This window comes from Myodes glareolus, chromosome 26, assembly GCF_982192425.1.
Source record: "Myodes glareolus chromosome 26, mMyoGla1.1, whole genome shotgun sequence".
Taxonomy (NCBI): Eukaryota; Metazoa; Chordata; class Mammalia; order Rodentia; family Cricetidae; genus Myodes; species Myodes glareolus.
In genome coordinates this window covers 35,575,050-35,588,647 of record NC_142051.1, presented here as the reverse complement: position 1 = coordinate 35,588,647, position 13,598 = coordinate 35,575,050, and positions in this window count along the sequence as shown.

The following is a 13,598-nucleotide window of genomic DNA, read 5'->3' as shown; positions in this document are numbered from 1 at the left end:
GGAGCACAGACTTTCTGAACATAAAGACTCTCTAAAGGAGAATTACGAGGGAAGTCCAAGAGTCTAGGAGTAAGATCATACCCCCTTCAGGAGGGTAATTATTCTCCTTTGAAGAAACAACTCTCATTTGCTACTGGGAGTGTTAGAGACTGTGGGCCACTGATGTCCCGATCCACCTGATAGAAAGTGCTGGTTTCTAGTCGTGCTCCATCAGCTCAGAGCTGAGACCAGAGCAGGCTGTGAAGGCACATAGAATTAGTGTGAGCACATCCTCTCCCCTGTTCCTATACAGAGTCCCTGCCTGTCCCTTCACCATTGTGGAGCATTCTTGTCCAATGATCCGCCAGTGGGAAAGGCCAGCCTGGTCTGGAGATGTTAAGTGACGCGTCCTGCCAGCTGGAAGGCCACTGCTGTCTGTCCTTGTCCCTGCCCGGGGACATCTGGAAGGACAGAGGAGGGCAGAGCCCAGTGGGCGGGACTGTAAGCATTGCTCTTTGTCGGGTACTTTGACTTTGAAGGATACATGACCAGAGGTCAAGGTCTACAGCTAAATGGTCAGAGACTTGAGAAGAGCAATGTTCAAGACTGGTATGGAAGTTTTGGAAGGGCTTTGAAGATGAACCTTGAAGATTCGACCTAAGACCCCCCAGATATAGAACAAAGCATCCAGGTGCTTCCTGGGGTCCCCCCTCGGACCTCATCCTCATCTTAGTCTTACGGTCCTGATGGTGGACCCAATACAAATGTCCAGCATTGTCAAGGCAACAGGCTCGCTTTATCTTCCCTCCTGTTAGCATTTATTCTGCCCTCCCTAACGCACTGTAACCAGCCCTGAAGTTTCAGGGGTAAGAACACGCTAGTAGGGTTCTCTAGATGAACAGAACTGATGGGATAAATATATTCTAAAAAGATGTATTAGGTTGGCTTATCTCATAGAGACCGGATAGTCCAGTGACTCCCTGGACGTTGGACATCTGTCTGTTCATGGACTCAGTCCATGAGGCCGGATGCATCAGTGGTCCCAGTTTGCCGCTGAAGGCCTGGAGACCTGGGAGCCATCAGTCCACAACAGAAGGCTAAAGAAGCCGGTGTCAGAGAAGGACAGTGACAGCTGTGGCAATCAACGCATGGGCACACCAGGAAGAAGTGACAGCAGGCAGGCAGGCAGGACCCCTTTGCTCCAGAGCTCTGTGCTTAGGTAAATGTCAGCGCGTGTCCCCACTCAGAGGGAGGGGCGTCTCTCCAGGATCCTTCCTAGAAATGCTCTCACCAGCCTGCCAAGTGGCTTGCCTCATTCCAGTTGTGTGACATGTTGGTTCTGAGTCATCCACCTTCCAGATGTGGAAGGTCAGGAATCCAGCTCCTGGACGTGGACTCTCAGGTCTGCCCTTGCATCTCTCTCTTTCTAAGACCAGCACTTCTCTTTGGAACCATACCTTCCCTCCTTTCCACCCTGATGGGTTAGTGGCTTTGACTACACCCACTCTCTAATTCTGGGAACTTCACACTTCAACCCTTACGAGCTTCACTGCTGAACCCAGGACACTTCCTTCCCCCTCTCCTCCTCCCCCCAGTGAAATCAAGTCTGGGACTTAAATGGGAAATACAGAAAACAGACGTATCGCTCATGAGACTTAAATTTAGGAAGTATATACCTGGTGTGGCCAGGAGGCAGCCCCAGGAAGAGGAGAACGTGAGGGAGATACAACTTAAAGAAGGAACAAGAGGATTCTTGAGTTTGGTGACTGGAGCCAGGGACTTGTGGGTGCACAAGGAAGCACACTTCATTTAGACTCTGCAGCCTGAGAGCGGTTTGCATTTCTGCCGTTTATTTTCCTTTTGACTCGAGATTGTCTTAGATGGTCCCTCATTTACAACTGAATGTCCTTGCTGGTCTGAAATCCCACAGCTGCCTCGGTTCGCCTCTCTCGGCAGTTTCTCCCCTTCCTAGATAATCTCCCTGATTATGCCTTTTCGCATTAAACCGTGTGTTATTATGAATCAGTAGTTTTTTCAGATTTATTAATAAAAGCTGATAAAGAACTCTGCCTTGATGGCTGAGTTCAAGTTGAAGGAGATGCACGTGCTCCATAGAGCCCCTGCATGTGCTCTGGAAGACGCAGTCAGGGCTTCAGATGGCCTGTGTACGGTGGCTGTGGCAGTAGTGACAATTGCCCACTGCTCCACGGCTTGGAAGAATTGCTTGCTTATACACTGAGCTTCAAATTTTCCGTTGCAGTAAAATTGGAAAAAGAGAGAAAGAAATAGCCAGCCATTTGGCTGTCACTGACTAAAAGCATAGCATCAATTCCCTCAATGTAGGGCGATTTATGTCATTCGTATAAAAGCAATAGACAGCGAACGGGGAAAGCTGTGTCCTAACTTGAAATTTAAATATTGGGTTACCATAGGAAACTATTGCCTCATGTAGAAAAGCTGTGATTAATACATTTATAATACTGAGAACTTCATCAAAGGAAGCGCCTATTAGTTTTGGCTTGAGTTAGGTGGGGGAAAACAAAAGAACCACCCGTGGAATAATTACGCAGCTGTGTAGGCACATCTCATGAACATCAGTTAATAAAGCAAACTTCGAAGAGCCAAGAGGATGCCCACAGTGGTACAACTGGGCATCAGGATCAGGGAAATAAGAGGGCATGAAGAAATCCTCCATGGGTGAGATGCCTATTGCAAAAGCATGAGTCTGAGTTTGGATCCCCAGCACCCATGTGAAGAGCCAGGTATGGGGATACACGTGTGGACCCTTGTCATTGAGAAGGGGACAAAAGGATCCCAGAGGTTTGCTGGCCAGTCAGCCTAGTGTGTCGGTTAAACGAAGGACTGTCTCAAAAAAATAGGGTAGAAAGGAATTGAGATCTTGGGCTCCATATGCACACGCAGACACGAGAAAGAACCTGGGAAGTGTCTATTACTTTTGAGGAAGGGGGGTGCTTATTTTGGTTCATGATACATGTAGTCCACCATTGTGGGGAAGACACTGCACCGTGCAGAGCCTGGCCATGTTGCCTGCAGTCAGGCAGCAAAGGGAGATGAATGCTGTCACTCACTCTTTTCATTCAGCCCAGGACCCCAACCCTGGGGTTGGCTTTACTCACTTTCAGGATGGGTCCTCTCTCCTAAGCCAAACCTCGCTGGAAATATCCAAAGGTTTATCTTCTATGTCAGTAGTTTGCAACCTGTGGGTTCCAGCCATCGGAAAACACTTTTCCCATGGTCTTAGAAACGGAAACACCACTTGGTAGCAAATTTGCGGTTATGAGGTAGCAATGAGAATAAATTTATGGTTGGAATTCCTAAAACCATTGGAAATCTGTTTTCCGGTGGCCATGACCCACAGGTTGAGAACTGCTGTTGTCGGCAAATCCTAAGTCCCATCGACCTGACAGTCAAGATTAACTACCAGAATACTTGCCGATGGAAAAGTACATGTCACATTGAACACACAATTTTACGTTGGAAAAATGAATGAAGCAACCCACTCTGTTTATCTCTGCAATCAACCGCGGAAAAGAAAACTCGGTGAAATCACGGGCTCTTGGGATTTGTGAGTTGATGGAGGATTGAGGGTGAGACTGACTACCAACAGGCAGGCTCAGGGAAAAGGTTCTGCAATTACCCACAACGGTTGCACAGCACTGAAAACACAGCCGGATTGCTGAATCGCACACTTTAAAGTTGGGGGGTGCTATTTGACTTTTATCTGTTTCCCAAAATTATATGAAATTCAGTTTCTAATGGGTTGTTGACAGGAGTTTTGGTTCAACGTAAAAAGGAAGCAACAATTACTCTGCGAGCAGTGGCGTGCCAAGGTCATTCAGCTTTTTGCTATGTGTAGATTCAGCTGAGCCTTCTACAGATTCCTCTGGCTGAATGTAAGTTTGGCGTGGCTTCTGGGATGCCAACTAAGAGTGGAGGGGGGAAGGAGATGAGGATGGAACCCATGGAGTCCCGCATGTCATAAAAAACACTGAAAAATTAGACAGCAATTAGAGGAAGGTGAGGTCTGTCCAAGTAAGAGTGGAGTAAAAAGATAGGGCCCATGAAGTCCCATGTGTCATAAAAATCTCTGACAGTAACCAGAGGAGCGCTGGATCCCCCTGGGATATGCTGAGGTATAACTCGGAATCCATTGTTTGGGGAGGCTATCAGGAAGCCTCGGCTCTATTCTGGTGTGGTGGTGTCCTCTGCCTGTAATCCTAACACCAGGGAGACAGATGCATGAAGATCGCAAGTTCAAGGCTATGTGTTGAGGTTGTCTCAAAACAAAAGACAGAACAGAAGCCCCTAACCCTAAAGGTTAAATCTGATCTGGTTTAAATATTCACCAACCTATGTAAGAGAGTCCAGGTGAGTAGCTTCTTTTGTGAGTTCAAAGCTCAATCACACGACCAAGAAGTGTTTTCTCGGCCGTTCTCTTCTGCCTTCCTCACCGACCTAAAACAGAGACAGGCTTTGCAGGGATCATAGGCGGGTGACCTCTTCCATCAGGAAAGGCTGGTGGGCATTGAGGAACAGGGTCCTTGTCTCCCTTTTAAGAACGCAGAGACGTCTACAGAAACCCAACAGACTCCCTCCTCCTCCAGTCTCATTGACCAGAATTCTATCTCTTGCCTATGTCTAAACCAATCACGGGGCAAGGATCGTGAGACAATACCTTTGCCTGTTGACCCAGAATCCCTAGAGGCCAGAAAAGGAGTTATCTTTGTCCAAAGATATGAAGAGTAAGAAAAACTGATTGTGGTAGCAACAGCTGGAAGGGGCACTCTGGGCAGGTGGCCGTGCCTGCCTTGCAGAACCCTAGTCTGCCCAACTGGCTGTAGTCCCGCCGTGATTAATGTCTCCCAGCAGGTGAATCTGGCCTTGTCATCAGAAAAAATAGCTATTATATGGATTCTTTGTCTGAATATGTGGCTGCCTTTTTTCTTTTTAAACGGGTTTTTTTCTTTACGTGATGGACTCCCCTGTGACTTCAGAGGACCTCGCTCGCCCAGGTGGACTTTACTGAAGCATCATTAAAAATAAATAAATAAATAAAAGTTCTTGCGTTCGGAGGCGGCTCCCAACACAGGCTGACCTGAATTTTTCAGTTGAGAACTGAGCTTGTCATTAGTATTTGCCACACAGCTGGGCTTGCCCCAGTTCCCGAATGTCTCCACGCCCAGCCCCCACAACCTTAAGTTAAAATCCTAATGAGTTTCCCACTGGTGGAGAGGAGCCGCGGCTCTGTGTTCAAGCCCCTGGAAGCTGTGTGGAGCTCAGTAGCTTCGTAACTCTGAATGACCCCTGCCTTGCTCTCCCTCTTGTTTGTCTGTGTTTTCTGGTTGAGGGTTTTTTTTTGTTGTTGTTTTTGTTTTGCTTTTTGTTTGTTGTTGTTGTTGTTGTTGTTGTTGTTGCTGTTGCTTTGTTTTTTTGTTTGTTTTTTTGGGGGGGTTGTTTTTTGTTTTTTGGGTTTTTTTTTGTATTTTTGGTTTTCCGAGAAAGGGTTTCTCTGTGTAGTTCTGTCTATCCTGGAACTCACTCTGTAGAGCAAGCTGGCCTCAAACTCACGGAGATCCACCTGTCTCTGCCCCCACCCCCACCCCGAGAGCTGAGATTAAGGGCACGTGCCAGCACCACCCAGCTCTGGCTGAGTTTTATGTTATGATTCTTTTTAGCAGCTAAAAGTTGGTATGCATCTCATTTTATGTATTGCTAGTGTGACCTACTCTGATTTTGGACACTTTTATTTTATTCATTTTTTTTAAAAAACAATTAGTCATGGTGGAGATCAAATCTGATGCCACTTCAGGTGGGTACACTACTATAGAGCTACTTTGCCAGCCCTAGAGAACATTTTAAAATGAAAAAGTTTGCACCGAGTGTGGTATTGCACACCTTTAATCCCAGCATTCGGGAGGCAGAGGCAGAGACAGGTGATCTCTATGAGTTCAAGGCCAGCCTGGTCTGCAGAGTGAGTGTCAGGACAGCCAGGGCTGCAGAGTGAGACCCTGTCTCAGAAAAAACAAAGCCAAAAGAAGTTGGTTTTCTGTTTGGGTCTAGTGGCATGTTCTTGTAATCACAACACTCGGGAGTCAGAGGCAGGATGGCTGCACGTTCTCTTCACTGAGAGAAGAGAGATACAGGGAGAGAGAGAAGAGAGAAGAGGGAGGGGGATCCCTGTCTTCCTTCCCCAGCCCCGTTTGCTCAGTTCAGCTCAATTCAACCTGGATTTCTTTCTTTGGCAGTGAGAGATGAGACTGGTGCCCTGGGCATTAGCATTCTGTACTGGGTGCTTGGCTAACAAGTAGAGCTGTCCAAATTTATGAGGGAAGTAATGGAAGTCATTTTCATTCTTGTGAGGTCTCATTATTAGCATCTCATTGAGCATTGGGTGGCTTTATAGAAGTAAATGTCATTTGTCCTTAGATTAGAGGGATTTATTTGAAAGCAGTCTGTGACCTTTAGTTCTTTACAGATGAAGTGGCTTTGCCTGGCTCTGGCTCCAGCTCCAGGCTTGGGCTTCCAGCGTTTTGATTTGGGGCCATATTTATGAAGCAGCCTTGGGTCCAGTCACACTCTTGCTCTCCCCGTGTCTCTTCAGCATCCTGACAGCGGGGTCAGCTCACGTTTGCGGGTTTCAGCCTACGGTTTGCTGCCTAGGCCCTGGGGCTTCTCACGGCCTCTCAGTGGCCATTGTACATCTGCTCCCGGAGCTTGTATCACTTGACGTTGATTTCTATTCAGTGGTTGCTAGGATACGTCGTCAGAATCCGTTCACCCTTGAGAATCGCAGCCAACTTGAGCCCTTCCTGACTTCGCAGCATTGCAAAGGCAGGGGCAGTGTGAGCGGCCTATTCAGTTTGTAGGGTGTCACTGGGACTGCGGCTTGGGACTGGGAGGACTGGGGTTGTGCGGGCTCAAAGGTCTGCTGGGGTCTTCCGGCTGCTTTTTCAGATCTGGCTCAAACTGCCTCACCAACCCCCTTCACTTTTGAAGAAAGTCCAATAAAACATGTCTTCTGTCAGATTAACCTTGAACTCAGCATTCTCTTCTCCCCACTCTTTCCTGTTTCTTTCTTTCCTTCCTCTCCCACATTCCCCGTTTTTGCTTGGAATTGAACCTAGGACCTTGTGCTATACCAACGAGCTACTTCCCCAGCCCCCAGATCCCCAGTTCCATGAATCCCATACAACAGACTATGTAGGCCCTCTGTGTTATTTCTCGCCTACATCAGTCCACACGTGCACCTCAGCTCCTCTCATGATTTTCATAACCTTACTCATAATTCCTTGTAAGCCCAGCACTTGGAGGTGGAGCCTGGAGGATCCGCAGTTCAAGCCACAAATCCAGTTGGAGGCCAGCCTGGGCTACATGAAACCCTATCTCAAAGAAATAATAATAATAAAAAAAAAGCCCACAAGAAATAAAAACTGAAAGCTAGCCACGAGAGGTACTTGGCCATGTCTCACTTCAAAATGAGACTATGGAGTGACAGAGGATCCTACATGTCAAAACAAAGTTAATAACCTCAGTGTTAGTTGTCTAAGAATGGAGTCCTGTGAGGAGGATTCTGAGTACTTGTGAGAACACTCCAAGAAAACAAGAATCTTGTGACCTCAGTTTCTTCAAAACCACAAAATTGTTCTTGAATTCTGCTTTGGTGCTCCTCCCCGGTGTAGGGGGTAGGACTGAGTTTACTTCAGACTTTTCATTGCGACTGTGGAAAAACACGTTCTTGATGGAGGAGGGTTATCTGTCTATTGTGTTATTTTCATTGGTCAATAAAGAGATTGCCTTGGCCCCTTGATAGGACAGAAAGTTAGGTAGGCGGAGTAAACAGAACAGAATGCTGGGAAGAGGGAATTGAGGCAGACGCCATGGAGCCAGCCACCAGGTTAGACATGTTGAATCTTTCCCGGTAAGCCACACCTCGTGGTGCTACCACGAGATTATTAGAAATGGGTTAATATCAAGATATGAGAGTTAGTCAGTAACTAACTCTCTAGAGATAATGGGCCAGGCAGTGCTTAAATGAATACAATTTGTGTGTTGTTATTTCTGGGACTAAGCTAGCCGTGCGGGAGCCGGGTGAGGCGAAAAGCAGGCCTGCCCGCAGCCCCTTACTACACGTTCTTGTCGCCTTTGTGGCTTGCCCTTGTGATTGTACACTTTACCTGTGCGACTGCTCTTAGCCCTCAGAGCATAAATTGCCCGATGCTCTGAATAAGTTAGCTAGGCCATGAGACTTCAGTCTGCCTCATTTATGGACTCCGTTCCCCCAGGTCCCACCAACTCTAGAGCAGTAAATGATTAGTATTTATTATTGCTGTGTTGGGGGGGGGAATCTAACCCAAGGACAGATGCACTGCAGGCAAGAGATGTGCAAACCTGCTACCCCAAACCCCAATATTTATTTATTTGTTTATTATGTATACAATATTCTGTCTGTGTGTATGTCTGCAGGTCAGAAGAGGGCACCAGACCTCATTACAGATGGTTGTGAGCCACCATGTGGTTGCTGGGAATTGAACTCAGAACCTTTGGAAGAGCAGGCAATGCTCTTAACCACTGAGCCATCTCTCCAGCCCCCACAATGTTTATTTTTAAATGTCCTTCTCCACCATGCTTCCCCGCCCCCTCCCCACCCCAGACAAATTTCTCTCGTAGCTCTGGCCATCCTGGAATTTGCTCTGTAGACTAGGCTGGCCTCGAACTCAGTGATCCTTCTGCCTCCGCTTCTGGGATTAAAGGTGAGCACCACTATTGCCCACCTCCACCATGCTCCTATTGTTTGAATCCCTCTTCCTTTTTTCCCCCTGTTATTTCCTTCTCTGAGGAGAAACACAGATACAGAAAAAATGAACATTTTTTGTGTTTCAGATTGTGCGTGTGTGTGCTTGTGTAAATGTGTGCCACGTGGCAGTGAACACATGACAGTCAGAAGGCAACTTTGTGGAGTCGGTTCTCTTCACCTTTGTATGGGTTCCAGGGATTCTAATCATGTTGCCAGACTTGCACAGAGGGCCCCTGCCTATGGAGCCGTCTTGACAGTCTTTCTTGGTTGGTTTTCAGGATGAGGTCTTGCTGTCCATTCCAGGCTGACCTCCCACTCAAGACTCCCCTGTTTCAGCCTCCTGAGAGCTAGGCTTGCAGATGTGCACTGCTGTGCCAATGAAGCCTCATTTTAAAAATGCTGACCAGTTTAGCTTACTGCAGCCTCTAGGTGTCTGAATACTTCATTCTTGCTTTCTTGGTAATTTAGAAGTTTGCTATTACGGGCATAAGGTCCAGGTTACTAAAGAGGGGCTCTTTTTGTCTCACAACATTTTAAAAAATTAATTTAAAAATATTTATTAGTCAGGTGTAGTGGCACATGTCTTTAATCGCAGCACTACATAGGCAGGGGCAGGTAGATCTTTATGAGTTCAAGGCCAGCCTGGTCTACAAAGAGAATTCCAGGACAGCCAGAGTGTTACACAAAGAAACACTGTCTCGAAAAACAAACAAAAAAAATATTATTTAACCTTTTATGAGTAGATGTGTGTCCAAGTCTATGTATGTGCATTGTGTACATGTAGGAGCTGGCAGATGTCAGAAGAGGGCATTGCATCCCCTGGAACTGGAGTTATCGGCAGTATGTGGGTGCTAGGATTCGAACCCCAATCTTCTGCAAGAGCAGTAAACACTCTTACCCACGGAGCCAACTCTTCAGCATTTACGAGGCTCACTGTGTCCCAGCCTCTGTGCTCAGTGCTTTCCATGCACTACTTAATTTCCACAGTCTCTCCTTGATCTGCTGCTTTACCGTCCATTCTGCACACGAGGACACTGGAAAAATGAAAAATAAATGACTGTGACCAGGGACTTCAGGTTGGTTAGTCTATGATATAGGAGGTTAGTCGAGAATTCAAGTTCAAGAGTATTTGAGAAACTGTTAGAAATTTAGCCAGGTGATTCAAACATGTTGACCTTATGACTGTCCTGGCCTGGTAGGCTTCCATTACAGTATCTGTCTGTCTGTCTGTCTGTCTGTCTACCATCTATCTACCTACCTATTTATCATTTATCTATCGATCGATTGATCTATCATCTATATCTATCTATCTACCTATCTATATATCTATCTAATCTATCTATCATCTATCTAAACTAGCTATCTATATGTATATATAGAAATATATATCTGAGATTCCGTGTGTGTGTTTTCATCTATTTTTCATCTGTTATTGGTAGCTGAATACAACATTTAACTGGAATCTACCTATATCAGGTTGTGCACCATAGCAGAACCAGCAGGGAGTGGTGGTGGCCTTGTACCTTTCCTGTAGGGACTAAAAGGGCCGTCTCTTTTTGGGCTCTTGGCAACAGTCTATTGGAGCTCAACAAGCATTGGTAGCTCTTTTGTGTGACTTGAAGGTATCTTACTTTGTTTCCCCTACATTTTTGTTCCTCTGTAGCGCTCTGTAGCCGGCTGGAGGACAGAAAGAGGAAGGACGCCACGGGACTTGGTTGCCGCAAGGACAGGTCGGCAAGTTGCCTTCCTTCCTATCTGGAAGAGAACGCCTGGTATGGGAGCTTTTGATTCTAGACTCAGAAGCCTCAGAAGGATGGCATTTTCTGACTCAGCTGGAGCAGTGGTAACAGCAATGGTGGCCATTCACGAGGCCTGGGCAAGGTGGTGGCACTGGACAGGGTAGCTGAGGTGATGTGACCCTCAGAGAGCCTCTGAGGTCAACGTTGGTAACATTCCCTCTGCGACAACTGGGTGTCACCTGGAGAAGTTGAAGGGATCCCCAGTGGGTCTAGGGATTGGGGTGGGGGTGTTGCCATCCTCCACCTCTTACTAGAGTCCGAGCATCTAATGATGCCCCTCCTGGGAGCAAGAGTACTCGTCTCCTAACTGGGAAGCACCAGGACAGCTCATAGGGATGGGGCTGGGCACACAGACCTGGGAGAAGGCTACCAAAGCAGGGGGTGACAGCTGCATGGGGAGAAAGGAGAAAGACCGGCCAGCCTCCCTGGCACCCCTTCGGCTCTGCTTGGGGCTGTGTTTCTTCGGTCCCTCGTTGTTCAGGTACACACACACACACACACACACACACACACACACACACACACACACACACTCATTTTCTCCTACACAGGACAATGCATCTGCCTATGGGAACAATTCAGACCTTGCTGGAGTTCTATAGGATCAAAAACTAGCAGCAGGTGTGGTGGCTTACGCCTTTAATCCCAGCACTCAGGAGGCAGAGACAGGTGGATCTCTGTGGTTTGAGGTTAGCCTGGCCTACAGAGTGAGTTCCAGGACAGCCAGGGCTACACGGAGAAACCCTGTCTTGAAAAAATTAGCAGCAGGTATAGTTATTAAGTAAAAGCCCCCAGCTGTACTTTTTTTAAACTGCAAAAGCCATAAATGAACATGGTAAAAAAAATCAGAAAATATAAAAAGAGAAGATTAAAGTAGAGTATTTAAGATTCTGTCTCTCATACAATAATAGTATTGTGAACACCTCAAAATTCATCTTTTCATGCAAAATGTAAATTTTGCATAGAAACATTTTCTATGCAAAATGTGCTTTATTATTTTTATAAAAGGATGAGTCTATCTCATTTTCTGACTGTTTTCCTACTTAATGAAAAATATTATGAATATCATGTGGTTTTCATTTTCATCTATGAGATCATCAATTGAATAAAATTTCTTCATAAAAATATATCATAATTTATTTAATCACCCACCTTACTATTAGGCCAGACTTTGAAATCTGCTGTTCCATGCTGACCTTTGGGGGTGGGGAATTCTACTTAAAGTTCTGGCATGGATTAGAGACCAATAATCCAGGAAACCCTATTGAACAATTTTCCCTGTAAGAATCTTACAATGCCTTTGGATAGATACCTTGCTCAGCCTAGATATAATAGTGAGGGCCTTGGCCCTTCCCCAAAGCAGCGTGCCTGACCCTCTCTGAGGAGTGGATGGGGGGGGGGTGCAGTGAGGGAGTAGGTGGTAGGGATGGGAGGAGGGGAGGGAGTGGGAACTGGGGTTGGTATGCAAAATGAAAAAAAAGATAGTTTGTTTTCTTTTTAAAAAATCAAATAAGTTATAAAAAAGAGAACTAGAAGAGACCATCTCTAAGTGAAAGCAAGTAAGTCGACCCTTAATAAAGGATCAAAGGCAATGAATTTGGTGTGTGGAAGAGAAATAAATGGAGTTGTAGTTTCCATGCCCCCCCCAATCTTAGAGTATCTTACAATATCTTACAATTCTTTTCTGCACAAAAGAATGACTGTTCTGTTCTGCATTCCATGTTATATAACTTGCTCGTGTTTCTAGCCAGGCTACTCTAGCATTGTTAATTATGTCTCTTCCTTAACTTCAGAGAGTCTCCCGTGAGTGCACAGTGATCTATCTTTGTGGGCTCCGCTTGAACCAAAGAGACGTACGTACTGGATGTTAAGTGACTGCTGGGGTGCAGAAGAAAATCAGCCGGATAATAAATAAAGCAAACACGTAACAGAACATTAACTTGCTGCTGGGGTGCGCGCGCGTCCTTCCAAGAGCATTAGGTCCCAGTGATTAAACTCACATTTAAAAATATGGGGACCAGTAATTTTTTTTTTAAGTCAGTTTGGGGAAAGTTTTCTCTTTTTTACAATAATTTATTTTATTTTTAAATATTTTCTTTCTTTATATCTGCTTGTGATGTTTGGTGATGTCTATATGTCCCAAGAGTAGTTCGCGTGATACACACACACACACACACACACACACACACACTATTGATTTTTATTGAGCTCTACATTTTTCTCTGCTCCCCTCTCTGCCTCTATCCTCCCCTTCAACCATGCTCCCAAGGTTGGGGAAAGTTTTCTAATGTTTGTAACTAACTTAAATGATCTCATTCATAGGAAACTGTAGCAGACTTCTACAAATCTTTTCAATAGTAATCCTCCTCCTCCTCTTCTTCCTCTTCCTCCTCCTCCTCCTTCTTCTTCATTCCTCCTCTGAAAATGCCATGTTTTATGTATGCTCCTTCTTTGCCATAAGTCCTAAGCTTTCATCCCCCGTTCCTTTTCAAAGCCACAAGCCCCTTTCCGACACACCTCCCCGCTAGAATGTTTATTATTGTCCTAATCTGACAATCCCAGGAAAACGCAAGATGGTGCCTTGGTTATGTCTGGGAGCTTTGTGAAGGAAAGCTAAATTTTCTGCTTCCTTTCTGTGGTTAGTGTAGATGGATCTCTCGGTCCTGGAGGAGAGAAAACACTTTCTACCAGGCTCCTGGAAATTTCTTCCACGGGTTTCCAGCTAGTCTGCTCCAATATCCACGCCTTATCCATTCTCCCAGGTAGTTCTGGAAACCCCCGCCTAGGACAAATACACCCACTGGCTGTTTCTAAGCACCACCTCTGCTCGGTATTTCAGTTCCCTTTGGAGAGCTGTGTCCTTCCTCCTTCACTCGTGACATTTGCCCCATTGGTGGACTCCGAATAAGTTACTATAGCTATTAACAAAGTCCACACACACGGCTACAGTAATAGGGGTAGGATAGACACGGCACCCCATTATGGCTGAAGAGACACAAGGAAAT